The sequence below is a fragment of the Phalacrocorax carbo genome, chromosome 12 (genome assembly GCF_963921805.1).
Source record: "Phalacrocorax carbo chromosome 12, bPhaCar2.1, whole genome shotgun sequence".
Classification (NCBI taxonomy): Eukaryota; Metazoa; Chordata; class Aves; order Suliformes; family Phalacrocoracidae; genus Phalacrocorax; species Phalacrocorax carbo.
In genome coordinates, this window is record NC_087524.1 from 3,314,195 (window position 1) to 3,339,173 (window position 24,979).

The following is a 24,979-nucleotide window of genomic DNA, read 5'->3' on the forward strand; positions in this document are numbered from 1 at the left end:
GCAGCTGTGGCCCCCAGGCTGCAGGTCCCCTGCTCACCTCCCCTTCTGCGCAGCGAGTGCCGGAGTGACCTGACACACAGGTGCCTGGGCTCCTGTGTGCTGAGCGGTGGTGGCTCGGTGGGTGCTGCTTTGCCTCCCTTTGCAGCAAACCACTCTGCTAGCTGCCTGCCTTTTCTGCAAAGACGGGGAGGTGTGGAAGGAGAGATACCGGGTTTCTGCAGCATCACTCTCTGTTTCAGTCCTAGATTTCCTCGCACATTTGAAATTTGTGATGGCCTAGGCATGGTTTTGCTCTGCATCAAAGACAGCTCTCGGCAGGGTACAGGAGAAAGCACATCTGCAGAACCAAGAGGTGTTCTTTGAGGACGTGGGGCAGGGATACCTGGTCTTGCTTTTTTAAAGAAGAGTGTGTTGAAGCAGGCAGACACAAGGACTTTTTATCTCTTTACTGCTCTTTTCCTGCCGTGCCTTCCCCAGGAGTTTTCTGGATCTTACTTTCAGAGCTCAGTGGACCTATCATGCACCAGCCACCCTCACTGTGAGCAAGAGAAGGGGGCAGCACTTTCAGTGTAGCAGAGATGACTGTCAGTTGATGGAAGGGCTGCATCTCCTCTTGGAGAATCACATTTCAATCTTCTCCCCAGGACATGCAGCTCAGTGATGCTCCCATGTGGGCCCGAGCCTTCAAGGCACAATCTGGCTCTACTAGTTTTCTGGCGGTGGTTGTCTAGGCAGGTTCCCCCAGGACTGAAATGAGAGACCTGTGCTGAAAACACTTGGGTCTGTCCGGACTGAGCTAAAGTGGGCTATGTAATTAAGGTTTGTAATGGGCTCATATCCTTGGGGAAATGACCACACGGCTTGGGACGGGTTGAGCAAAGACTGGGCAAACAGTGGCCTGTAGGAAACAGCCACACAAGTGTCAAGCGTGGGGAATCCTGGGCACCAGGGAGGAAGGTGGGTGGATAGAGGTTCCACTTTCATTTCCATGGCAGTGCCTGGTATGGAAAGCATTGTGGAATAATATTTGTTGCTGCAGGGTCAAAACTGAGCTGTTGTGCTGGAGTTTCGCCTTGCTCTCTGTATTAAAAATGCTGCCCTGCTCCCCGCTGGCAGAGGGAAGGCTAACAGCTGTCCTGCTCTTCAGGGCAACTTTCCCGCTTTTGCTCAACTCTGTTTTCCACTTGCCAGTCTCCCCAAAACAGGAAAACCAAGTGGTACCCTAATGCAGTTTAGGAGATCAACCGCCGCGCAGGCAAAATAGGACTCAGTGGAATAAAACCATACGGGGAGAACATGCGCCGCTTGCACCACAAACTCATCCATTGTGAAGCATTTCCAAAGGCTTTTGGTTGCTGATGCCAGTAGGGAAGAAACCAGCACCCATGAGGTCCTGCTAGATGGGGAATGGGGTGGAGGTGCTGCGGGGCAGGCTGATGAGCCGACGGTGGTGGCACTGCCAGCAGGCTGAGCAGCCCTGCCAGCTGGCCTGCTGCAGCCCAGGGGCACGCTCATGTTTCGGCTGCGGGCAGCGTGCCAGGCTCCCTGAGAGTGCATTTGCAAGGCACCAGTGCCCAGTTTATTGGGCTGCAAGGGGAAGCTTTGTGAGCGTTGTGCCCAAACCAGCATGCAGATATAGAGCTTTCTAAAAGCAGCAAGACTTAAGGATAGCTTGTAGCTGTGTGTGAGCTTTTAGTGCAGGAATGTGCTAGCTGTCCTGCTGCTGGCTCATTAGCATCAAGTACCTTAAATAGAAAGTACAGACAAGAGGGACTGGTTGCCAAATGCATCGCTAGATAAAAGATGTGAGGATGGAGTTAAAGGTGAGGATGTGTATCAGTCATTTCAAGGTTAAAAATCACATTTTATTTAGCTGGGCAGTTCCAGGAACTTCTGAATACATATTATACTGGCAAGTTATCCTATCATGTTAAGAACATGCAATTAAAGCTTTCTTGCCTTCAAGTGATGAGGGTGAAAACCCAATAAATTGCAATAGACCTAGACTGAAAAATCACTGTCCTCCAGCCCTGCCCTGGGAGTTGTGAGAAGATGAAGTCCCACTTACATGCATGGATTTGTGCAGCGACTGGACCTGTTAGCTACCCTGCAGTTTACTTCTTTGTCTGTGTAGAGCCACTGTGTGCTCCTTTGATGCAGGGAGGGAAAGAACGGATGAGCCTAAGTGCTGATAAACTTACCTGCTTCTGGAGTCCCAGCTTAGTGCAAGTGCCTTGGGACAAAGTACTTGCCCTGCATTATGAGAGCTTGGTGACTTGTGCCTCCCTGTTTCCTGGTCCAGCTTTGTATTGTCTCATAGCAGAGACATCCTCTGCTCTGCAGCTGTCATAACACTTGCAAACCACCCACTCTTCACAGGAGCAATTACATGTAACCCAACCCCTTGCCGTATGTGCAAGCTGATCTCTCCCACTGCCCTAATTCAGGCTCCAGAATCCCTTTGTTTTGCAGTGCTGTCACCTCTCTAGCAATCACAGCAGACCAGCTTCATTATTTTCCAATTTGTGCTCTGGGCTGTGAGACCTCAGACCTGCTGGCCTTCTCCCAGGGGAATTCCACTTAAGCAGCTCAGACAGGGTGCTGTCTGCTGGAGATTCCCTTGCCTGCCTCTTTTGGAGTAATGAACAGGCTGATTTATCTTTCTCCTAATGGTATCAAGCTATTTGTCAGCCATAATTTTTGCTTCTGATTTAATTGTCTCCTCTCTGCTCCGCAACAGAAATTTGCTGTAGAGCTTAGCTTATTAGCACTGATTTATTTGAGCACTTGTTGCAGTTTACCACGACCTGCCTTTCCATTTCTGTGCTGCCACATCCCTTACTGTATCCTGGGCCAGTTTGAATGGAGATCATGGGGAAGAGCTTGGAAAAAAGAGGACCCCCTTCCCTCCCATGAAATCCAGTTAGTTTTGTTTTGTTTCACCCTGTATTTTTAGATCAGGAAACTTGCTATGGTGGGCAGACCTTTCCAGAGATGTTGGAGCTGCAGTCGTTGCCACTGTTAAGTTTACTTTCTCAGCCAGTGTTTGATTTGAGCTGAGATGTTCTGATTGGCATCCAGATTTTGGTTGCTCTGAAGTTTGATGTTTGTATCCACTCAGAATTTACCTATGAACTTCCTCCCTCCTCTTCCCCCCGCCCCCCCCAAAAAAACCCAAACAAACCCAAACCCCTGTACTTTTTCTTTCTGGAAAAAATATGTATTAAATACTCAGGTTTGACCAGAACAGCTTTTCTGTTTCTTAGGAAACTGCCATTTTAGACCAAACTGAAACACAGTACTGGTTATTTAATTCACTGATACCACCAATAGTTCAGTTCACAGTTATCGCTGATAACTTTTAATTTTTTTATTTATCCAACTTTACTCTGTACAGCTTCTGCAAAAAGTCTCTGGAAAACTACTGGAGCTGGAAATACTCCAGAGACCTGCATGTGATGGAGATAGCCCCTCTGTGACTCACTGCTTGGGCAGTTCAGAGCCTTCCTCGTGGCCAGTCAGCATCTGAACCCGTGGTGTCGCTTTGGGAAACCGAACTCGGGTTAGCTGCGGCAGTGCCTTTGCTGTGGGGCTCTGCTCCTCTTTCGTTTGTACTGCAGCCAGGTGCCCCTGACCTCGCTGGAGGTGGACACTGAGCGAGACCTTTCAACCTTCAACCTATTCAACTTCTAAGGAGCTTTTCCAGGAGAGCACCAGTGCCAGAGTATGGTGGTTGCCTGAGTTGTTGAACCTGGCCTGGGCCAGCCTCCCTGGGTGCAAGGACAGCATTAACTTCATTTTTATGCCTTCCTGCTGGTTTTTAATAAATGCAAATGGCAATTAGGCAAAAAGTAGTACAAGCTGCTTAAGATTTCTTTCCTGCTTCACTGGCCAAAAGTCTTAGTCAGCTTTAATAAAAGTTTTCCCAGGGACTTGTGTTTTGCAGGTACAAGTAGGATTCATAGGCCAATGCTTGAAATCTTAAACTTAGGCATCTAAATGGAGATAGTCTAAAGATAAGACCAGTGTGGATTAGGAATCCTCAGAAACAGAATTCTGTGGTCAAAAATACACTTACTGGACAAGCCAGCCCTCTATGGGACTGTTGACCAAGTGTCACAAAAATACAGGGGCTGATGTAGGCTAGGCCTCTCCTGCTCCTTCTGTATTGAGACACAGAGGAAAATGCTGCTGGGAGCACGGGGAGGACGAGGCCAAGGGGCTGATGAATTTGCTCAGCGCCATGCAGAGCCAATGGCCAGGTGCCAGTTTGACATTGGTTTCATGGGTCTGGGATGCTGCTGGTCTGTGGGATGGACCTTTGGGTCTGTGGTTGTCTAAAGCCAGAATCAGAAAACACCAGTAGCTTGGTTGTACCGTGAAGCCACTAAACCTATAGGTCATTGGCAGAGAGGAAAATTACACTGAAATAAAGCACTGGGACTGCCTGGACTGTCCTCCCCTCGGCAGCTGGCCATTGGGTTGCATATGTTCAAGCCAAAATTTCTGCCCTAAGTGTAAAAGAGCTGCCCCTGCGCGGGGTCTGTAGGTGTGCAAGGGGTTCAAGTGCCTTCCTGCTCCCTTCAGGGCTGTACCGCAGCTGGGCATACCCTCCTGTGCCTAGCTAGGGAGCTGCCGGTGGGAGGTCCGCCCCTCGGCCGTGGTGGAGGTGTGTTTAGCTTTGAGTTAGAGAAATCGAAAAGATAGCAATATAGCAATTTTTTCTGGCCAATAGATGGTGCTCTCCAGCTGATTTTCTGTCTTGAGTGGGAGTCTGGTACCAGTTTGAAGCAAGCCCTTTCGTATTGTTAACTGCAGTAAATTTTTTTCTGGCCTGGATTGAGCTACCCAATTATAAAGCTCAGAACAGGCTTTGGAAACTCTCTTCAGAGCAGACCTGGCTTGATGGCCTAGGCAGATTTTTTTCCATTTGCAATTAAGATTTTATTTAAAGTTAAACAATGGTTAAACAACAAAAAACACCGGCCCCTGTGTACAGTGTGCTGCTGGCAGCCTGACAACTTATGACTCTTAAATTACACAATCACGACCTAGTACCAAATAGGAACAAGCATGTTCTTAAATTCCATGAAGCCTTAGATAATCAGATTGTGACAAACTAATGCAACCAGGTGGTAGGTAAATCGGAGCAGAATAGTTCCTTCCTGGCACTTGGGACCCTTGTATTGGAGATACAAGCTCCCGGCTGATATAAGCTATGTGGCAGCTGTGCTGTGGGTGAGCAGGGTGCTGCTGTGCACACCTCTGCTGCTGACCGGGCATTTGCACCCTCCCTGCGTGAGCGGTGCTGGTGCTGTGGCATTGGGTGAAGTGGGTCAGCTAAATGCAGACTTGATAGATCAGCAAGCTGGTCCAGTCTGCCCCACAGCCACAAAGCTGTCTGGCCTAAGGAATACAGGAGTATTTTGCTACTGTACTTTCCTGTCTTTTCCATCAGCAGCCTGGGCTTACACTGCTGTTATGCAACTGCTCCTCAGTTTTACCTCATTTTATGAAGTCGTCTCTGACAGTACTTTGGTTAACGCACTTTTGTTGGGAGGTAGCGTGTGTGTCTCCTGCTCTTGCTCCTGGCTTCTGCACTTTCTTCTGCCAACTCTGCTGTTTGTTGAGTCCATTTGTGACCTGGTTCAGTTCACTAATGTAGGTGAAAATGATCAGTGGAAAGGGTCAGCAAGGTCCTTTCACTCTTTCAGCAACAGTGAGTCCGGAGATCAGTCTAGTTTGCTGAGGGAACTGCAGCCAGAGCTTTCAGGAACCTGACCTTGCTTGCACTGAGGTTGACAGCAAAATTCCACCTGACGTGGATGCCGCAGGAGCAGTCTCGGGGCTCCAGTCTTGCACGTGGTTATATGGAAGAGCCTAGGCATAGGTTTTGTGCCTCTTTGGGTTAAGCATACCAGTATGTGCTTCAAATAGCTACCTGTTGTCTGTGTACGTCACCCTTAGGAAAGCAATGTTTTAAAGGACTCACAACTGCTTACAGGAAGGCAGTATATCACAAGGGGGAGTTGTGTTGCATCAACGACAATGCTCTGCAAATGCTACATCTGAGATTAACTTCCCAGCTGTCTCTTGATTTACTTAAAATCAAGGGCATGTGAGCTGAAACTTCCTTTACTCTTCCTTGTCAAAAGGACCTGCTTAATGCAAAGCTAGGAAGTATGACAGGACGTTTCTTTATGCTTTGTTAGTGGTTTATGTGGACAGCACTAGCTTGAGTCACTCTATTGGAAGTGTGGAGCATATCCTCCCGCGTTAGCTCAAGAGAAAGTATCCAATGTGTTCAAGCTGGCAGGAGTTTCTTATTAACTCCCCTTCCCCCAAAAGTGTTATCACAACGATCTAATGTGTTTTTTTGGGTATGAAATCTTCCCCTGATTACCGAGCTGAAGGGAACATGAGAGCAATTTGTTCCGGTTAATAACCAGGAGGCTTAACTTGAAATAAATTGGAATGAAAGCAAGTGTAAACCAGATGCAGAGAGAACAGAGTTGCAATCTATTGAAGAAGTGCTTGAGGTTTCTTGTGCACATTTTTCTTCAAAACAATTAATAACATGTTGAAAGTGCACATCAAATCCATGGTGCTTCGTCCTTCCACTGTGAGAGCACAGTTATATGCTGCTGAGAACAGGGAAAAGCCTTGCTTTGAACAGCATGTGTGGGAGAAAATGAAGGTGGCCAGATTGCACTGTTGTAACTCTGGAATGGGCGTCTCTAGTGGCTGTTTTGAGGTTGCCAGATGAGAAGACTATTGCTTTTTTTTTTGACTCGGTGGCCAATAATGAAAGTTCTTATCTTTACTATCTTGTGGCCAATAATGAAAGTTCTTATCACGACTATCTTGGGTTTTGCAAGACTTTGTTTTTGCTTCTTATAGCCTATGTCAGCTCATAAACTCAGAGGAGGCATGTAGATTTATTCCTTAGTTTCCATCTCTCTGCAAAAGTGATAGAGCACAATTAAATCAAATTGAATTGTTTCTCTTGATTTCTTCTTCAGGGTGTTGTCTACTTGTTTTCATGCCGAGAAGGTTTGCATCTACCTGATTTCCTGGTGATGTCCTAGAAGTAATTGGAATGATTCAAGGACCAAGAATACAAGTTTATTAAGATGAGGAGGGGAAATTCTCTACATTGTCAAGTCTTGTATGTGTTATGATTTCCATGTTAGGGAGCATCAGTCACATGTCCTGAGAGAATATAAAGCACGGAGCCTTGCTGATGGCAAACCCTGCTCACAGCGCAACTGGCATGTTAGCGGCTCTGTTAACTCTTAACTGCGGATTGATGAGAGACACAAGGTTGTCTAGATTTGACACAGTTTATGGAGGCTCAGATCAGCTCTTCAGAGGCAGATGTTAGCAACAGTGTGTAGGCCCAGAAGCTAGGTGGTGCTGGCAGCTGACTTGGAGCCGCATCTAAGTGTTGGATCGGTGCCAGAAAGGGAACCCCAGGCCTGGTTGCCTTAGCAGCATGTACGACCAGTGCTTTGCTCTGTGTATTTTTGCTGTTACCTTACAAGTTCACTGGTGCTGCTGCTCTTTGTCAGAAAGTTTAATACATCCCAGAGCACCCCATCAGTGTCTGGGTACTGGAGGCTGTGTGTCCACTTTGCAGTGTTTATTTCTCTGAAGCTGAGTGGGTGGTAGCCAGAAGAAAGAGGCTTCACTAAAATCAGGGTGGTTTTATTTTCCTCTGACATACTTCTTTCTGGTGTCTTATTCAACAGTCTAAAAGGTTCTCTCATTGGAAGATGGTTGTGAGGTGTGAGGGCACATCCATCTTTCCATAAACCTCAGTCTTGACAGAGCTTCACGTGATGACTGACAGAGTCAGGCCAAAGAGGCTACGCAGAACCACAGAATGGTAGGAAGGACACAACTCTACCTTCCAGAAAGCTGTATATAAGCAATAGCAGCAGATGCTTTAAGACCTGAATTTTATTTTCTGCCACCTCCTCTTCATTGGGGCTAATGTTGTAGCTACTTGTCTTGCCAGCCCAACCACAGTTTGCCCTGGTGGGATCTAGCCAGCATAGAGCGTCCCTGGTGTCCCTGGACTCTGCTAGCTCAGATCCTGTGTCAACGCACAAGGATTTATTGCCACCAACAGATTCAGCCATTTTGTTTAATCATCAAGATTTTTTACTATCCATGTGGGAATGGCCAGAATTACTTGGCTGGTATAGATCATCTATCTGCCAATTATTTGGACGAATTATAGATATTAGTAGGCCTGCAAAAACAGTGGTTAAGCAGAGCTTACTTTCTTCCAGCTCATTAAGCCATTTAGCATTGCATTACTCTCCAGTTCACATCAGATATGTAATAATCTGACCATCTCCGTTTGTCAAGAGCTAAACCTTTACTGAAACACAAGACAACCATTAGTTGCCATTAGAGGTGCAGGCTATTATATTTATTTAACAGAAGGAATGTAAATCTAGGCAGAGGAGCTTTAGGAGTTCTGTGGGAAAGCAACTTTTACAGTAAGGCCACTTTCTACTGTAGACTTGGGTAAAGCAGTGGCTCAAGGAATAGGTATCAAGCAGAAGGAATTGTCTGTTCCTCAGAGCCTGAGAAGTCCCAGCTGCTCCAGGCCATGAGTAGAAGTGTGACCCTTTCGCTCACGTCGCGGCCCTTTCCACCGCTCCCTGTGCAGCACAGTGTGGATGCAGAGACAGGGAGGGTGGGACGTGAAGCAGGCACAGAGTTTATCTATGGGCATTCTGCATGGTGGAGGAGACTTTTTCTGCAGAGTGTGTGTAATGGCTAATGAATGATACATGCTGTGTAGCAGTTCATTGCAGAAAGCTTAATGGGTCACAGATTCTGTGGTGGTCCTGAAGATTTGTTTCCTGAAATTGTATTTTCCCCACTTCGTCCACCCACTCTTTGGGAAGAAAACCAAGAGGTTTGAGAAGCTGCCCACGGACATATGAAATTAAATCTGTTGGATGGGCTTGCCTGTTCTGATAAGGATGGCCTCACTGGAAGAGGTGTGTTAATTCTGTGTGGCTCATTTGAAGAACTTGAGATTCACTGTTGCTTTGCTCTGGCCCGGCTGGGGCACCCCGAGCAGCTAAACAACCGGGCTCATTCGCTCAGGAGCCTTTGCTGCGGTTGCGCTTCACAGTTGTTTGGAAATCATTTTGCGTGCAAGTTCATGTTTAAGGTAGAGTTGAGAGCAGAAGAAAAACACAAGTGAGCTGCAGCTGAGAGTGGACTGGCACAAGAGCTGTGTCCAGGGAACAGTTTCTGATACTGACGTCTGTGGCACAGTGACTACGCAGTGTCCTGAACTGATGGGGGAGGCTGTTCTCTCCTTCAGTACATTGACTCTGACTAGTGCTGTACACATAAACCGTCAAGGAAGTATAAAGCAATAGTCAGTCCTACTTCCTAGCTTTGCATTGAAGAGGTAATTTCAGTAGGGAAGAATAAAGGAAGATGCAGCTCACACTGCCTCTGATTACAAGTAAAATGAGAGATAGCTGGGAGGTTAGTGCTGTCCATTGGAGAAAACGGGGATATGAGAAACTGAGTGGATGCAGGGGATTTTTTGAAGTTAAATGTTTCTTCTTGACTCCCTCCATACTTCCCTCCACTCCCCAGAGTGAGTTCTACTGACATCTTTTTCCAACAGAAAATCTAAAGTTCAAGAAAGCTACATTTTCCAACAGTAGAATACGGAATAGGTACTGCAGTGGCCTTGCTGACCCTGATACTTGACCCAAAAGCCAGGGTCAGAGCTGGACCACTATGAAATTTTTGGCTCAAGCTCATCTTTTCTCTTTCTATTCTAAAGGGGAAACAGGGCATTGTTCAGTTCAGGAGGCAACGGCTGTCACCAGCCCTGACTTTTTACATTCAGTCCAGCACCCATGGAAAGCACTGCCTGATCTAGCCCCGTGGTGACTGAGGGAAATAATATAGAGAGGCATTTTTAAATATAGAATGTGATGTCTCATATGTTTGAAATGGCTATTTTTCTGGTACAACAGAAATACTCTGTAGGGACAAGTAAGCCATGTCATTTTTAAGTAAGATTAATCAACGCCCTTTGCTCCTACTCACTAAGCCATTCTTCACCTTCAGAAACACCACGCAGTTGCAATCTGCTCCTACGATCCTGGTCCATCCTACGGCTGGTTCACAGCAAGTCCCCAAACCTGCAGTACATCATTAGCTCTGGTAGCATGTGGGTAAACATCCTCTGAGAAATTGAAGCGTGGGGCTGAAGTAAATGCCCTGGGGTTTTGTTGCTGGCGGAACCAGAATGCTGTCTAATCTTCCATTTGCTAAATGGAGAGGTGGCCAGCTGTGACCTAACGCTGTGGTCATCTGGAAGATTTGAGACTGTTTACTAAGTCTGGTGTCTGAACTGAAAGTGAAAGGGATGTGATGCAAACTGGATCTTCTTGGGCTTAAGCATGAATGCATTTATGACAACTGAACTGGATATCCTAGACCAGACGATGCCAGATGGGAATGTAGCCCTTTTCTGCAACTGCCTTCATGATTTCTACAGTTTGACCTCCAGGAGAGGACCTTGGCTAAGTTATACATGGTCTCTTTGAACTTAGAACAACATCAGAAAGGCCAGGCAGGCCTGGCCTAAATGTTGGCAGGGTGTTGGTATTGTGATTGCTTCTCTTTCAGACACTGGGACAGGTATCCTGCATTGTTTAACTTCACAAAGTGACATTGCCATGGCTGCGCTATATGTTTGAAAAAAACCATACGGTTTTGAGCGAGAGGGCAAGACACAGTTTAGGCCTAGGTCTACTAAACCAGTAATTCTTTCTGTTGCCACTAGTTAAGCTTGCAGCTGCCTAGGCACTGGGCAACCACTCCGGACTTAATAGAGGTTGCAGAGGTCAGAAGCTGTTGGGAAAGCTCTCAGGGTGTCCTGCGTGGTGGTGCGAGACCCAGGCATGCACACGCTCACGCACACATGCTGGCCGGCGTGCTACAGTGTTTCCCAAAGGGCTGTGCAAAAAATAACTTGAAAAAGGAAATGGTGTTGTTGAGAATATTTTCAGAAGGCAAAATGAACTCTGGTCCAAGGAAAGGTGTTACTTGGGAAGGAAGCCAGAGAGCAAATACAGCCATGACCTGCAGTGACCACAGCTTCTCTCTTCTCATCGTAGCTGGCTTCTAGCCTCCTCAGGGAGTGGCGTATTGATTAAAGAGAAGGCCAGCAGCTTCTGTTCTTATTTATCTCTACAGTGAAAAGGTCAGACTGTCAGGGTACTGGGCTTGAACAGTGCCTTGGCTTGGTGAATAAAGAGCCTGGCAAAAAAATCTTGCCCTGCGCTTCCAGGCATCCTTGTGAAGGGGAGGAGGAGGAATGCTGCAGGAAAATGTGCTCACTGACCAAGAGCAAAACATGCAAGATCCATCTCTTCTCCAAATACAAGTTCACTACACTCATTCAAAGACATGGTTATTCTAGTAAGGAAAAGCCATTTTTATTGGACTATGTCAAAGCAATTATCTTTAAGATTCACAGAAAGGGGAAGCATTACAGGATTTATTCAGGAATTTTCCCAAGGAGCAAACCCAGCTGTAAACATTATGTAAGCAGCTTCAATCTGCTCATGCTACTAGATACAAACCAGCAACATGTCCTTGTAAACAGACCAATGCACCATTCTTTGTGGTCAGTGGGATTCCCCCTCTTGATTTAACAAGTCTTAGACAAAATCTTAGCTCCTTTTCATTAAGGATGGAGGAAAAAAAAAAGGCAAAATAAGAAACACCCCAATAAAAAAAAAAACAATCAACTTGGTGCAAAACTGCAACACTGTGGCATACTCGTCTCAGCCACTTGAACTGCTTGCAGAGACTCCATCTGAGGTCATAAGCAGTGTTTTCTGAGAGCAGCAGCCTTCCAAGTGCAATGCTGCATATTCTGTCTGTCTGAGCATCTCCTCTGCTGCTCTTCCAGGTGGCTTCCACTAGAGAACTGCCAACCTGCATGAAGGTTAATACTGCCTGGCCTTCAGTGGTGCCCACTAGTGGGTGCCCCATCGTCCAAGGCTTTTTGTCTTCACTCTGCAATGCTCCATCACTGGAAGAGGTGGAGATGGCTTTTCAGAAAACCTGAGCTTAGGCTTGCGTAGCTCAGCTATGACTGGCCTCTGCAAGTTCAGACAGGTCGCAGCAGCAGGACAGGGCGGTACCTAGTGGATAGACAGGGACTGATGTAGTTAGAAAGGCTGGTGGAAATATTTCTGAGTATGAAATAGTCATTTTGACAAGACACCTTTAAAAAATAATCTCAACATGAGCAGTTTTGCCCCTGTGACAGCACAGGTGGGTGAGGCAGAGTGTTTTGTTATCTGTGTTCTGGGAGTGAATGACTTTTCAGAGCCTTGACAAATAGCGCACACCCAATTTTATTGGAACTAATTAGCCGCCAATGCAGGAGTGTGTTCAAAATGATGTATTCCTCTCCCTGAGCCCAAAGAACTGCCCTTGTTTCACATCTGTGTCTGATTATGCCTCTTGAACTTTACGGCAGCTGTCTTACAGGTTCATTTTCTGTAGGAACTCAGGAAATTACTCAGGAAAGCCACTGACACTACCTACCACTTACTGCCAGATCTCTTTCACTCCTCATGTGAAGAAGCCGATTACTGGGAACTGTTGGCATGCAGGACGGTCAATGGCAGCCTAGCAATTACCATGGCATTTATAAAGGATAATTGCAGTACTCCCTAAATGTTACCAATTGATGCATATTCTCACGGCTTATGGAGCAGTCCCCAAAGACTATGGCCCTTCCCTCCCACCGACAAATAATGAGAGATTGTACAAATTACATTGAGATCACAGTGGGATTGATTAAGTGTAAGGGAGATAGTATATGAAGGAGGATGAAAAGTGATACTTACTTGCAGGTCATTAGTATAGTGAGGGACTTGATTGTTGTAATATTGGCTTGAAATGTTGGCATTGTTTTTTGCTGCATGGAGCAGCCTTCGAAGTACTGCAGATATGACTCTGACTTTTTATTCCATTTTAATCTAGGAAAAGATAAGGGACTTGGAACAACTGAAATCATTCCTCATCAGGTTATTTTCCTGATAAAAATGAAGCACAAAAGGTGATTTCTTAAGCGCCTTGCCAACAATTATACGGTAATTACTTCCAAAGGGCATGCAGCCCACCGATGTCAACCTGAATGAGAATTTAGGGCTTCTGATGATGTTGGGTGACTCCTCCCCTTAATTCTCAACATACCACTTCGGGCTATGATCTCATCAGATCTCAGTGTTAAGCAAGAGTCAATCATACCAAAACTTGGATAGGAAGCAGACAAGAACAGGTGTTTTAGGGAAATGGTGTCGGTTTATTGAGACATTTTTTGTATTACATCAATGTCCCAGCAAAGTTCTACCGTCTCTGTGCTACTGAAGTTGCTTTGGTGGTGATGTAAACACCAAAGTCCTGTTTTTCTGGTAAAAGGAAACCATATTTATTTTAAGCATAGCCTTGTTTCCTTGGACATCCTTGCCAAACAAGCTTTGGTAACTTTTCTCCTGAGCTTTCTCCTTGATCTCTGCACTCTGTAGCTATGATAATGCTCTGTGATTCCGAAGACAAACAGATCAGAAGCTGAAATATGTTTATATGAAACACCGACCGAATGGATCAGAAAGATAAACTTGTGAGAATCAAGGGACAGTGAGAATCCGTGGAGCCACCGCTGAGTCAGTGCTGGCCACAAACTGGCCACGCGCCAGGGCTGGGTCCCTTATATAAATTGTAGTTGTGTGCAGTCATGCGTGAGCGCTGGCGTGTAAGCAGGTCTTCTGAGTACTGCTCAGTTATCTACGAAGTAGGAGAGTGTGTTCCATGAGAGAGCGAGCCAACAGCATTAACATCTTCTGAATTGTGTTTTTGTTGTTCTTTCATCCTGTAAAAAGCCAGAAAGAAAGTGACAAGAACATAAAGAAAAGTCTCATATGAAAAAATGTGACTCTAAAATTAAAATCCTCACAAGCAAGGTCCTGGAATCGCCATCAGTACAAAGAACAGAGACAAAGCGGGGAGTGGGGAAGAACCTGCTTGGCAGGAAGGGATAAGGAAAAGTATAAAAACTGTATTGAAATGAAGAATCATTTAAATACCACCATCTTTCGAGAAAGTCACACAGATACTATTTGTTTCTATTCAGGACATAATAAATCATTCAGGGTTTTCGTGTCTTAGATTTCCTTCTTCAGATTCACTGCGCTGATGACCCTTCTCTCAAACTAATAGTACAAGTAGCCTTTGACATTGCTCTCAAAATAGATCAGGAATTTTCGATATTTGGTGGACAATGGTGCACTGATAAATCTTTCAAGAGCTAAAGGAGGAGGATCTGGGGGAGTGCAGCTAGATGAAACTTTTTGATCCAGCTCTGAGTGACGGGTGTTTGTCTGTAAAATACAGCTGGGAGGAGGATGAAAGTGAGTATGCAATTTGCTCCATGAAAATTTAAAGCTAATGCTGCAGTGCTGGGGTCTGGCCCTGTGCCTGCTAACCTTTTTGCTGGCTTCAGAGAGCACGGGATGAGTCTTTCAGAAACAGCACCTGTCTGGAAGGAAGCACCTAAGAAGAGAATTCAATAACTCAAAAGCTTTATATGATGTTGACTGTTGACATCATGACATCATGGATCTCATGATGTGTGGGCCAGCACACCCTGTGGCGCTTGAGGGAGCTCAGTGCTCTGGCAGGCACCAAGCACACGCGGGCAGTCCAGCCTGCAGGAGTTGAGGCTAGTGTAAGTCTCCAGCTGGGGAACGTGTCTGAAGAGCTTAATTTCATACTACAAGGTGTGATGTTTAGCTGCAGAGGTTCATATGCTTGTCAAGATAGGATACGTTCTCCTGGCTCTTTCTATCTCTTTGACTTTCATCTCCTGCCAGCAGACTTCAGCGTGTATCTCTATGCTAAAACTGGTGCAGGCTTGGGCTGGAGAAAGGCAAGTTAAGGCTGTAACCCTGAAGAGCAGCAGAGGAAACTGAGGTGTGCATGGCTGGCATTGCAAATTGCCCTTAACATGATTGGAACTGAAGAGGGACTGGGAGGCGGGACCTCTGCAGAGGAGGGAGCTGAAGGATTCAGGCTAAAAAAGGCAGGCAAAAATTAAAAAGATAAGGCCTTTGAACTGTCAGATGATTTGCCTGATCAGAGGGTGTATAGAATGGAGGAAGGCAAGCCCAAGTGCCCAAAGAAGAGGTCCAGATGAAAACAGTGGTGTTAGTTGACCTGTGTGTAACTGGTGCTAAAAGCGATAATGGCTCCACTGTTTGGGTTGAAAGTGCATGTTTAAATCCTCCTCTTACTTCTTTAGTGGTGCTGGGGGCAGGACCAGGAATGGTCCTGCTTGTAGGAAGGACCTACCTGTATGGAGCCCTGCATACCTACATGTTCTCTACGTGTCTGGTTATGCTCAGTTTCTACAGAGGCAGAGGATGCCCATCTTCCAAGCTGACCGTGACTGGAAGTGGTGAGCCCTACTGGGGTGTAAGCAAAGGGAGAAACAACTGCAAAAGAAAAGAATTCATGGATCCAGTAACAGCTGCCTGGCTTTTAGAGCTTTCCAAGATTTCCTGGAAGCTAGAGAGATGTAATCAACCAAGCCTGAGCAGTGGACAAATGCACTACAGTGTTTGGGTTGGGTTTTTTTTTCCTTTCTTTTCTTTTAATTTAAGAATTATTTCTTGGAGGGACAGACTAAATTAAATCAAATTGCCAGAAGACCACAGGGGAGTTCTAAGAGGTCTTTTTTAAACTGAGTACATAAACTTTAGCTCCCATTGGTTGGGTGACTTTGGAGTCTATAATCTTTGTTGCTGTTTATTTTTCACAGCTGTCACTCTTTGTAATTCTAATTATTGGTTTTGTTAGTGGAGTCATGAAGTGTCCTGTTGGCTCAGAGGCTGATGCTTGGGAACCTTAAGTTGACTGGCTCAGTCGTGACAAGTGCATATCACTCGAGTCTCCAAAAACTCCTCTGCAGGATTTGAAACAGCCTTGACAATTATTTGGCCAGCTGAAAAAGAGACAGTACCAAAATTAATAAAATGTGTTTCAGCAAAGCAATTTCCTTTGCCTTTCCCTGTCCTACTTCCCTACTTTATTTCACCTTTTGTCCCCACAGAAGTTAATTTTAAAATTAAAGAATGCATGCTACATGATACAGCTTTGGGTTTTTAAGTGAGCCTAGAGCTGAAATCAGAGAGGCAGTGGGAATTCAGTTTGACCTCAGCACTTGCCAAGCATGTAACAAGCACGTAGATGCTGCAGGGTCACCAAGGTGAGCTGAAGAGGAAGTGTGACATCGCAGGTGGAGCGAGGGTGGCTGAGTGGACCCGGATCCCCCAGCTAACTAGTGTACGAGCTGCCCTTCCCCTGCAGGCCCTGCACCTTGCAGTGCACGCCAGGGCTGTCCAGACGATGCTGCTTTTTCGTAGTTTTTTGAGCTCCATGAAAAAATGTATTTCAGGTTCCTTTCAGAGTTCCCCTCAATGATGCAATCTTATCTAAAAAAGTCTTTTACCTACCCTTGCAGACTTGCTGCTACTTATGGGGAAGTCGAAGAGGAAGCGGGGAAGCGGGGTGCAGGGGGAGCAGGAGTGAGGTGGAGTTGCAGGGGATGTTCTTGGGCTAACGTCCTGCATCCCTGACTGAATTCCAAACATCCAGTAGAGAGGACAAAGACTGGGGATGGTGCTGACTTCACCTGTGGGCATTCAGCAAAACTCCCTTGACTGCATTGGATGATGGTGACAAAGAGTAAAGGGGTTTGCAACTGAGACGCTGACCGGATCCTAGCCTGACAGTGACCTTGATGTTGATCCCAGTAATTGGTGTGGACATGCTGTTGGACTTAGGAGCCCAGCCTTTACTTTCAGCTGTGGTAGAGGTTGCTATGTAAGTGCCTGTGTGTTGACTTTTGCAAATGCTAACAAGTCCCACAGTCTTACACTGTTTGCTGTCTGTGTTGATGCTGTGCTGCTAAATTTAGGATGTCCCTACTAGCCCAGGAATTAGTGCTAGTGTACTAGTGTAACAGGCATTTAGGTATCACATGGAGTTGCTGTCACTGCAAGCAGGCAGAGCCAGAGAGGTAAATCTGAATGAGCATCTCATCCACAGGCAGTGCGTTATTGGCCTCAAATGGAGGTCAGATTCTACTCCTGGATACCTCTGCATGTATCAGCATGATACATCAAATGCTTTTAAATACTCAATGTCCCGATGTGTCTGGACGCAAATGATTTCTGTACCGTCTGTACCTCAACTCTTGGCCACAGCATGATGTTTGCTAGGCTTGGTCTGTCATACTGAAATTGCCTGGGTTGTTCAGGCTGTCTATCCAGATACAGCTGTTAGCCCCCACCTGAGGAAGTATGTCCTCACATTGGAGAGCCAGTGAACAGGATGGCCTGTGTAACCGTAACCTGCTGTTTTTACACTCCACTGCAAGCTTTGCCGCTGGGCTCAGCAAATTATCACCTACTGCTGGTACAGGACAGCCTAGTAAAGAGGTCTTTACCGGGGGCATCTAGAGGTCCAACATCTAATGTCTGCACCCAGCTTACAGTGCTGAGCGTCTAGTGTTAGGTCAAGCTAGATCCCACGTTTGCTTCTGCTGCCCTGGCTCTATGAAGTAGGCTTGTTAGTTGTTATTTCTCAACACCAGCAAAGCATTAGGGATTCTCAAGGCATCAGAGGGTGGACCAATAGAATTCTGGATATCTACAAAGAACTTTTAGCTGAGATTAGTTATTTTGCTTACTTATGTGTTGAACGTGCACAGCCCTAGGCAAGCTGTGATGAAGAGCAGGCTGGACAAACAACTAATGCTGCTAATATTGACCCAGAGCTCCATTTAGCTTTGCAGCCCCCTTTAAAAGGAAGCAATCAAAAGAAAGTGCCATGAGATCCTGAAGGCCGCTTGTTTGTTTTTTCACATGCTGCTCAGCTTGGGAGGTGAAAATACCCATCGATTTGATTTCCTCTTTCTCAGGCATTGGTCAATTGTTGATGGCTTTGCATTTTCAGTTCTGGAAGGGCAGTGCTGAAATGCACCTTCAAAAGATCATGAAAAATGATCTTCAAAAGATCATGATCTGCAAAAGATCATGAAAAGCATTCTGGTTGAAAAAAGTTTTGGACGCTTTTTAAACTTTATTTTTTTATTTTGCCATGTGATTTTATTTTGCCATGTGATTGTCACTCATCACCTCTGGTGACACGGAAATTGTCTAGCAGGCAATTTTCCAGTCTGAAATCTACAGAGTTGATTCTGCAAAGCTTTTGCAGCATGGTGATGCTTTCTAGACAATTGTATATAAATGCCATTTCCAAGTGAGACTGCTGTTATTATTCCCAGATGTTCCAGTTCTTTAGTTGCCTAAATATAGTTGTTGGTGAGGGGTTTTAGGCTTTCAGGGCAGAAGGTCAGCTTGAAAGGGACTTAGAGTTGTAAAGTAAGCAATTTTTGGATTTTGAGCCTTATCAGCTCTCACTTTGAATGTGATGGGAAAGCCTTTAAGCTGCTTTTGTCAAGCTTGGGAGATAAAACTGGCATTTCTGGGGTCTGTCTCATAGCAAAAAATGCTGAGGTCTGAGTCAGTTTGGGTCACAAGTTCCACTGGTGTGAATTTGCCCCAGTGCACTGACATCAGTAGAGCTAATGTGATTTGCTCTGTACAGGTCCTGGCAGCATCAGTAGAAGGATTTTAACTTTAAATGGGAAATATCAGAAATTCAGCCGCCTCCCGATCTTGTCATGTGGGGAAAGAGCAAGTGAAGAGATGATGCTTTCTTTGGAGCCATGACGTTCACATTCTTCATCTGAAGAAACAAACCTAGGCTGACATGGGGTCAGCAGCAGAACTTTGGGTTTCAGTGAGTCTAAGGTAAAGCTGCAGCCGATCTGATGAGCTGCAGCTTGATCTCATGTCACACTTCAGTATTTATGTACTGAAGGCTCTTTGTTTAATGGAAAATATTGTCCTTTTCCCATCATGACTGTCATGTAGCCATCTGTGTTAGCTAGGCTTGCACCTTTTACGTATCATAAAAAATGTGCATATTGTAGTTTGATATGCTGGAGCATAATAACAAGGTATGTGTAATGAACAGCACTGTAGGAAAAATGGGTTGTGATCGTGTCATTAAAGAAGCCAGTGAATGTGTGGAAAAGGCCCTAGTCTTGGCCAAAGACTTTATTCTGACTTCTACATTAAAAGAGCACTGACAGTCATTTTCACAGACCTCATTAAATCTGAACCGGTACTTTAATTTTACACTTTCTTTCTCATCCCCTTTTGAGGATCCTTCTTCCTTTCTCATTTGTAGTAGGGCATTCTCTAGTTTATTTTAAAATCTTTTCTTGTAGAACTGTAACTGGCCCCCTCCCTACCTGACCCTATTCTTCCTCTTACATCTCCCTGTGAAACAAGGCAACTTTTCACCTATAAACCAAAAGGAGTTAGCCAGGAGCATCTGGCAGAATCACTTTCTTTTCAGTCAAAAGGTTATGACAAACACTCTATTTTCTACAGAAAGCACACATTTTTTCATAGACTGTAAAATTTTCACTTACTCAAGGATCTGACTTCTGCCCAGAAAAGAATTCTGATAAATTTTTCAACCAGCCCTAATTTTTCTTCATCAGGAGTTTTTAACCAGTCCTAATTTTTCTTCATCAGGATTTTATTTTCTCTTCCACCATTTCTCTTTCTGTAGCCTCTTGAGCAAAATAACATTCTATCTGATGTTTGAGTACCAGATGAACTTTCCAAACTATGGTATTTAGCTGGATTAAAAATAAGGTGAAATAAGTTTGCTGGTGCCCTATTTTTGACAACTCAGGCCTAGATGCTTCCTTTATAGGTCAGTAAAAGCCTTGTTATATGTTTGTAGAGTCAGCAGAAAAAGCTGGCTTTCCTCATAGCCTGAACCTGTGCAATCCTGAAGCCCTCTGAAGTCACTGAGATAAAGACCAGGCCCTGAGAGAGAGCATGAAAAATACACTAAATGCGCAGCTCTGGCCCTTGGATACATCAAAATCTTTTGAAGCAAGTGGCAGAGGGAAAAAGTAGAATCCTGCACCTCAGTCCAGACCACACCAGACAGCTCAGCATTGCTCTCGGCTGTAAACGCTGCCGGTGGGGCGAATTCTGATGTGTCCCCATCACATCAGGACATGCAACACCCATGGCCGAGCCCAGCCAGCAGGGCCATCTGAGGCTCCTGCCGGGCTGGGGAATGAGGAAGGGCTGCAGGGCTTTTTCTCCGCAGCAGACGGCAAGGCTCCTCTGCCCCTGCTCTGCCTGTGGGATGTCAAAAGGTATCTATATATGCAAGTATCTGTAGGTCACTTACTTCCTCCTAGCTGGTATCTAAGGACCACAGGTTGGATCGTGGTGTGGGATATGCCTGTAATACTTGCAGAGTATTGTGTAGTTTTCACTCTGTCTCTCTTTATCTTGCCCGAACAGCCTAGGTTTCACCACGTTTCTTTTTTCCAGCCTGGGCTTTTTCTTGCTCACGGGGTATTGTTGCTGAGGGGAGCTGGGAGACAGTCAAGTAGGAGACTATAACCCAAACCTGGAAAAGGCATGTAGTCTCTTTTAAACAGACGTACTCCCTGGAAGAAGAGCAGCGCCTACTCAGTGAAAACAGTTTCTAGGGTACACAGGGTGAAAGGAATTTCTCTATGAGAAGATTTCTGGTAATTTAATTCCTACTAACTACCACCCAGCGCTGCTGGTGGAAATGGTTGCAGTTTTCAGCTAACTCGCTGTGAAGTCTGAATGGGGCATAAAGGTAAATTTAATATATTCTGCCTTAGTGATTAGCGTTTGTGTTCAACTTTGCAGCCTTTAATGGGAGCTCTGCGGCTGCGTGCTCTCTGGTAGCACTGGTTTCCATGACAGCTTCTGTGTCAACTATTTTTCACACATGCTTTATGACTTATTGTACGGCACGTGTTGTTTAGTTTCATAGCCTGTGCTACAGTTTTCAGGAAACCTGTGACTCTTTAAAAGCTACATTGCAAGGAGCAAACGCCTGCCATGAGGAATGAGACAACAATGAGCAATACACATAGGAAAGGTGGGGAAAGCACGCTGCTATGTTAAAAATTTGGATTTGTCACATCAGAATACAGCTGGCAGGAGCGACAGGCTGAGGAGCATCTGTGAGGCCTTGGATCCGAAGGAGCTGGTTGTTAGTGATGGTTTTCTGTTGCTTCATGAACTCACCGGTGTTAGATTGTCAATCTCTGTCACATCCTCCAAACCCCTTGTCAAGTGTTGCCTGAGGGCTCTCTCTCATGTGCGTGCCTGCTTTGTTCCCATGCCCCATCAGTCCTGTATGAAAAGCTCCTAACTCATGCCAGAAAGACACGTCTAAAAATACCACGGGAGAGCCGTGTCAGGCTGGCACTTCTATGCACACCTGTGGCTGGGTCAGTCTTGCTACCCCGGCTGAGTTGTCACCATGTCCGTGCTGGGGAAACCTCTTCTGGGAGCAGGAAGGTGCCCAGCCTCATTCCTCTTCCCCCCAGCACATGGCCAGCTTGGGAAGAACAGCAGCTGCAGCTTCTTTTGGGGGGTTCCCCCGCTCAGAGCCTCCCACTGTGAACTCACGGCAGATGGGGCGGGTGGGAGCACGTGGCTGCATCTCTGACTGAGGCTTCCTTGGAGATTGTCTGCATCTGAGCAGGGTGTAGGCTGCTCCGCCTCGGCACGGCAGAGGACAGAGGTCAATGCGAATTTGCCTGAACGGAATCTGAGGAAAGTGAAAGGGCAAGCCTGCAATGATGCATCGAGCCCAGGGTGGGTGTACGTGCTCCGCCTGAAATAGAGCAGCCAGAAATGGAAGCGGTCCTTTGGCCAAGTCCCTCAGAAAGAAGCTTTCCAAAGCGGCATGGTGTGCTTGCCGTGAGGCGGTGGTGGCTCTTGCTGGGTCAGAAGAAAAAGGCTGCCACTGCCTGCTGCCTCCCTCTGAGTAACACCCGGCAATTAATGCTGCAGCAGGAAATAGGTGGGAAATTAACAAAGGGATTGTTGCCGAGCGGATTGTGTGGCCCCGTCAAAAGGAGCTGTAATTCCCACCCAGTCTGCCGTGGACTAGCCCGATTACTTGCTTCCCCTTTCAAATAAGGTTAACATCTTGAAAAATTCGGAACTTGCTAGAGTCTTGGAGTCTGCTGGAGACAGTGGTTTCCACCTCCCCTGGGGGTTTCTGTACAGTGTTAGGAGTTGGCAGGGTTCAAGGGTGGAAGGGAGCCTGGTCTTTAAACTGGGAGGGGGACAGAAGGACATCTGACAGAGAGCAGCATTCCAGCCTGGCATGGGCTCATTTGTCATCTGTCAGGTACCTGTTAGATTTTTGCAGTCCTTGGGAGAGAATTTGTTAAAAATGAAAAGCCTTCTGGTGTCTGAAAATCAGCAGACCCTGATGCAGGAAATTTTGTATACCTGACTAGCCTCAGATTATTTAAAGAAGTAGAGATTGCAACATAAACAACTTAAAACCCAAGAGCCAGTCAGGAGCTGTTTCCCACCCAAAACTGTGTCCCCTCCCCTGGCACTGATAAAGCCTTGATTCTGTATTCCCCAACTCCCATGCTGCCAGACTCATCGCTGGCCCAGCTCCAGAGGAGAGGATGCAAAGTCTGTGACAACTGTTGTTAAACATGGTCATCGAGAGGTCCTGGGTCTTCCAGTGTGCCTGTACCCCGTCCTGGCCCTGACCCCACCAGGCACCCATGCCTTCCTGGTCAAACTTTTGTCCCAGGTTTGGAGGGACTATGGGCGAAGAGAGTCCCATGGGCACAGGACTTTATGTGACTTGCACTAAAGCCTCTTAAAATGTGGTGTGTACGTGCTGCCCAGTAGCTTGTAACGTGGAGGTTGCATCCTGGCATGCTGGGGGAAGGTCTAACGCCTTCTCGGGGCACTTGGCACGGTGCTGCCCCACGTGGGTGCTGGGGCAGGATGGTGAGGGGGGATGCTGCTGGCGCTGCTGCTGGCAAAACAGGATTACCTCAAAACCTACCTGCACAAGATGCCCAGGCCTGGGAAGAGAAGGACAGAAATCTCAGAAAGGAATGGTGTGCTGGGGGGTCTGTGGCTTTGGGGCAAAGCAGCATCAGAAGGTGGAATTTGGGGGAAAAGAGGGGTGAGACGGGGCGGACAGGGGCTGCTTGTGGGAACATGTGTGTGCGGGAAGGAAGGAGGGAGGTGTAAGATGGAGGGCCGCAGGGAGGTGTGGGTGTTGGCAGGCAGGTGAGGGCTGTCTGGAAGCACTGTGCAAAGGGGGTGAGCTGGCGTGTGGGAACGGAGCAGGGGCTGCTTGTGCATGCAGTGGGTTTCTGAGTGAGAGCAAACCAGGATGAAGCATTCACCAGAGCGGGGCTGAGGCCAGCTGGTAGCTGGGTGGGAGCACAGGCTGTGCTGGGGTAGGACAGCACAGCAGCTGTGGGATGCAGTTTGTGAGCCTGGGGGGCTTCAAGTCTGCAAGGAGCAGCTTGTGGCAGCAGCATGGGAACAGGCTCATGGCCTCAGAGCCCTTCTCCTTGAGCATCATTTCACTGTGTCTTATCCTCCTCGGGGCAGTTGGCATTGCAGTCACTAACTGTATGTGGCAGACCTCCCTGGAAAGCTGCGCTAGGGAAGCTCTATTCACCATCTCTGCACTCAGGTTGGAAGCCCAAAATCATGTGTGGCTGCAACTCCACCCAGAAAGAGCTGTTTATTTTTGAAGCAGCTGGGAGATGCTGTAAGAGAGGTGGGTAAAGTTCAGCTGGGATTATTTTTAATACCCTGTGTCTAGAGGGAAATTCAGAGTTCCATTTGATTAGAGCTGCTTTTTCCATCCCAAATGTGTCTGCTTACATTGTGTGAAGTCCCTGCCATTTTCTGTACCTCCCCATCCATTTCCACTCTCCCCTTTTGGCTGCCCCTCAAAACACTCAGTTTGGGGCCGAGCCCCTGTGGCAGGCAATGCACTGTGCCTAGTCAGCAGGAGGACCCGGCCCCGCTCCCCTCCGTACTCTTGTTCCCCATCTGCCGCTCAGGATGAAATCTACCTTCTAGCAGGCAATTCATCCTCGTACTTGGTGACAACACAAAGCTCTCCTGTTGAGGTATCCGAGTGTGTCCCCTGGCTGAGATACTACTTTACACAAAGCTTGGGGAATTGAGCTGTATTGCTATATTTATACTGGGCTGTAGCTTTGCTCTGACCCTCTGCCAGGCCCCAGAGTGAGGCAGTAAGCGTGGAGTCAGCAGGCAGGCTAGGCTGAGCGGTGGAGGACCTGCACTCACCTCCTCATTCTGCCTCTAGCCTGTGCGCGACTTGGGTTGACACACTTTGGCTACCCTTGGCCTTTGGTTCCCCAGCTGTAAAGTGAGGCTGACAATACTGCCCTGCCTCTTAGGGATGCTGAGGAGATAAAGGATTCAATGTCAGTATTGCTTGCTATTACTCGCTGTACTTGCGGTTAAGAAGAGCCAAGTAAATAGTAGTTGGGGGTTGATGGATAGCCAGATTTTCCCCTCACTCACACCTCCACCTTCTGAAGCCACTTGGATGTCACCACAGCCTGATATTTGTAAGTGCTTGACTGTGTATGTGTGTGTGTGTGTGACACTACAGCATCTCTCTTCCTGGATTCAAAACAGATGTTGAGATGACAATTTGATCCCCTCCTGCTCTGGCTGAGCTGAGTGGGTGGAATCTGGACTGTAGCTCACAGCAGAGTGTCCAGCCAAGAATCTCCAGGCCTTTCTCTGACATTAACAGGACCCCCTGGAAGTTTGGGAAATGTTACTATATCAACGTGCAGCTGGAGAAGCCAAAGCACATGAAGCAGAGTGGGCTTGCACAGCAGAGAAGGACAAGCTGGAGCATGTCTGTAAGCCTCTCT

The 24,979-nt window shown here is 46.7% G+C and overlaps 1 long non-coding RNA gene across 3 annotated transcripts in view; it reads left to right on the forward strand.

Moving 5' to 3' along the window:
* The window catches only part of LOC135315465 (uncharacterized), a 108,364-nt gene that overhangs the window by 16,156 nt on the left and 67,229 nt on the right, over nt 1-24,979 (forward strand). The window contains exon 3 of one of the 3 annotated variants that reach the window (XR_010374931.1): nt 3,398-3,854. The exons of the other annotated variants lie outside the window; for them this stretch is intronic. This is a non-coding gene — a long non-coding RNA (uncharacterized LOC135315465). Of the gene's footprint in view, nt 1-3,397; nt 3,855-24,979 lie in introns of those variants that run through there. 3 annotated transcript variants of the gene reach the window in all.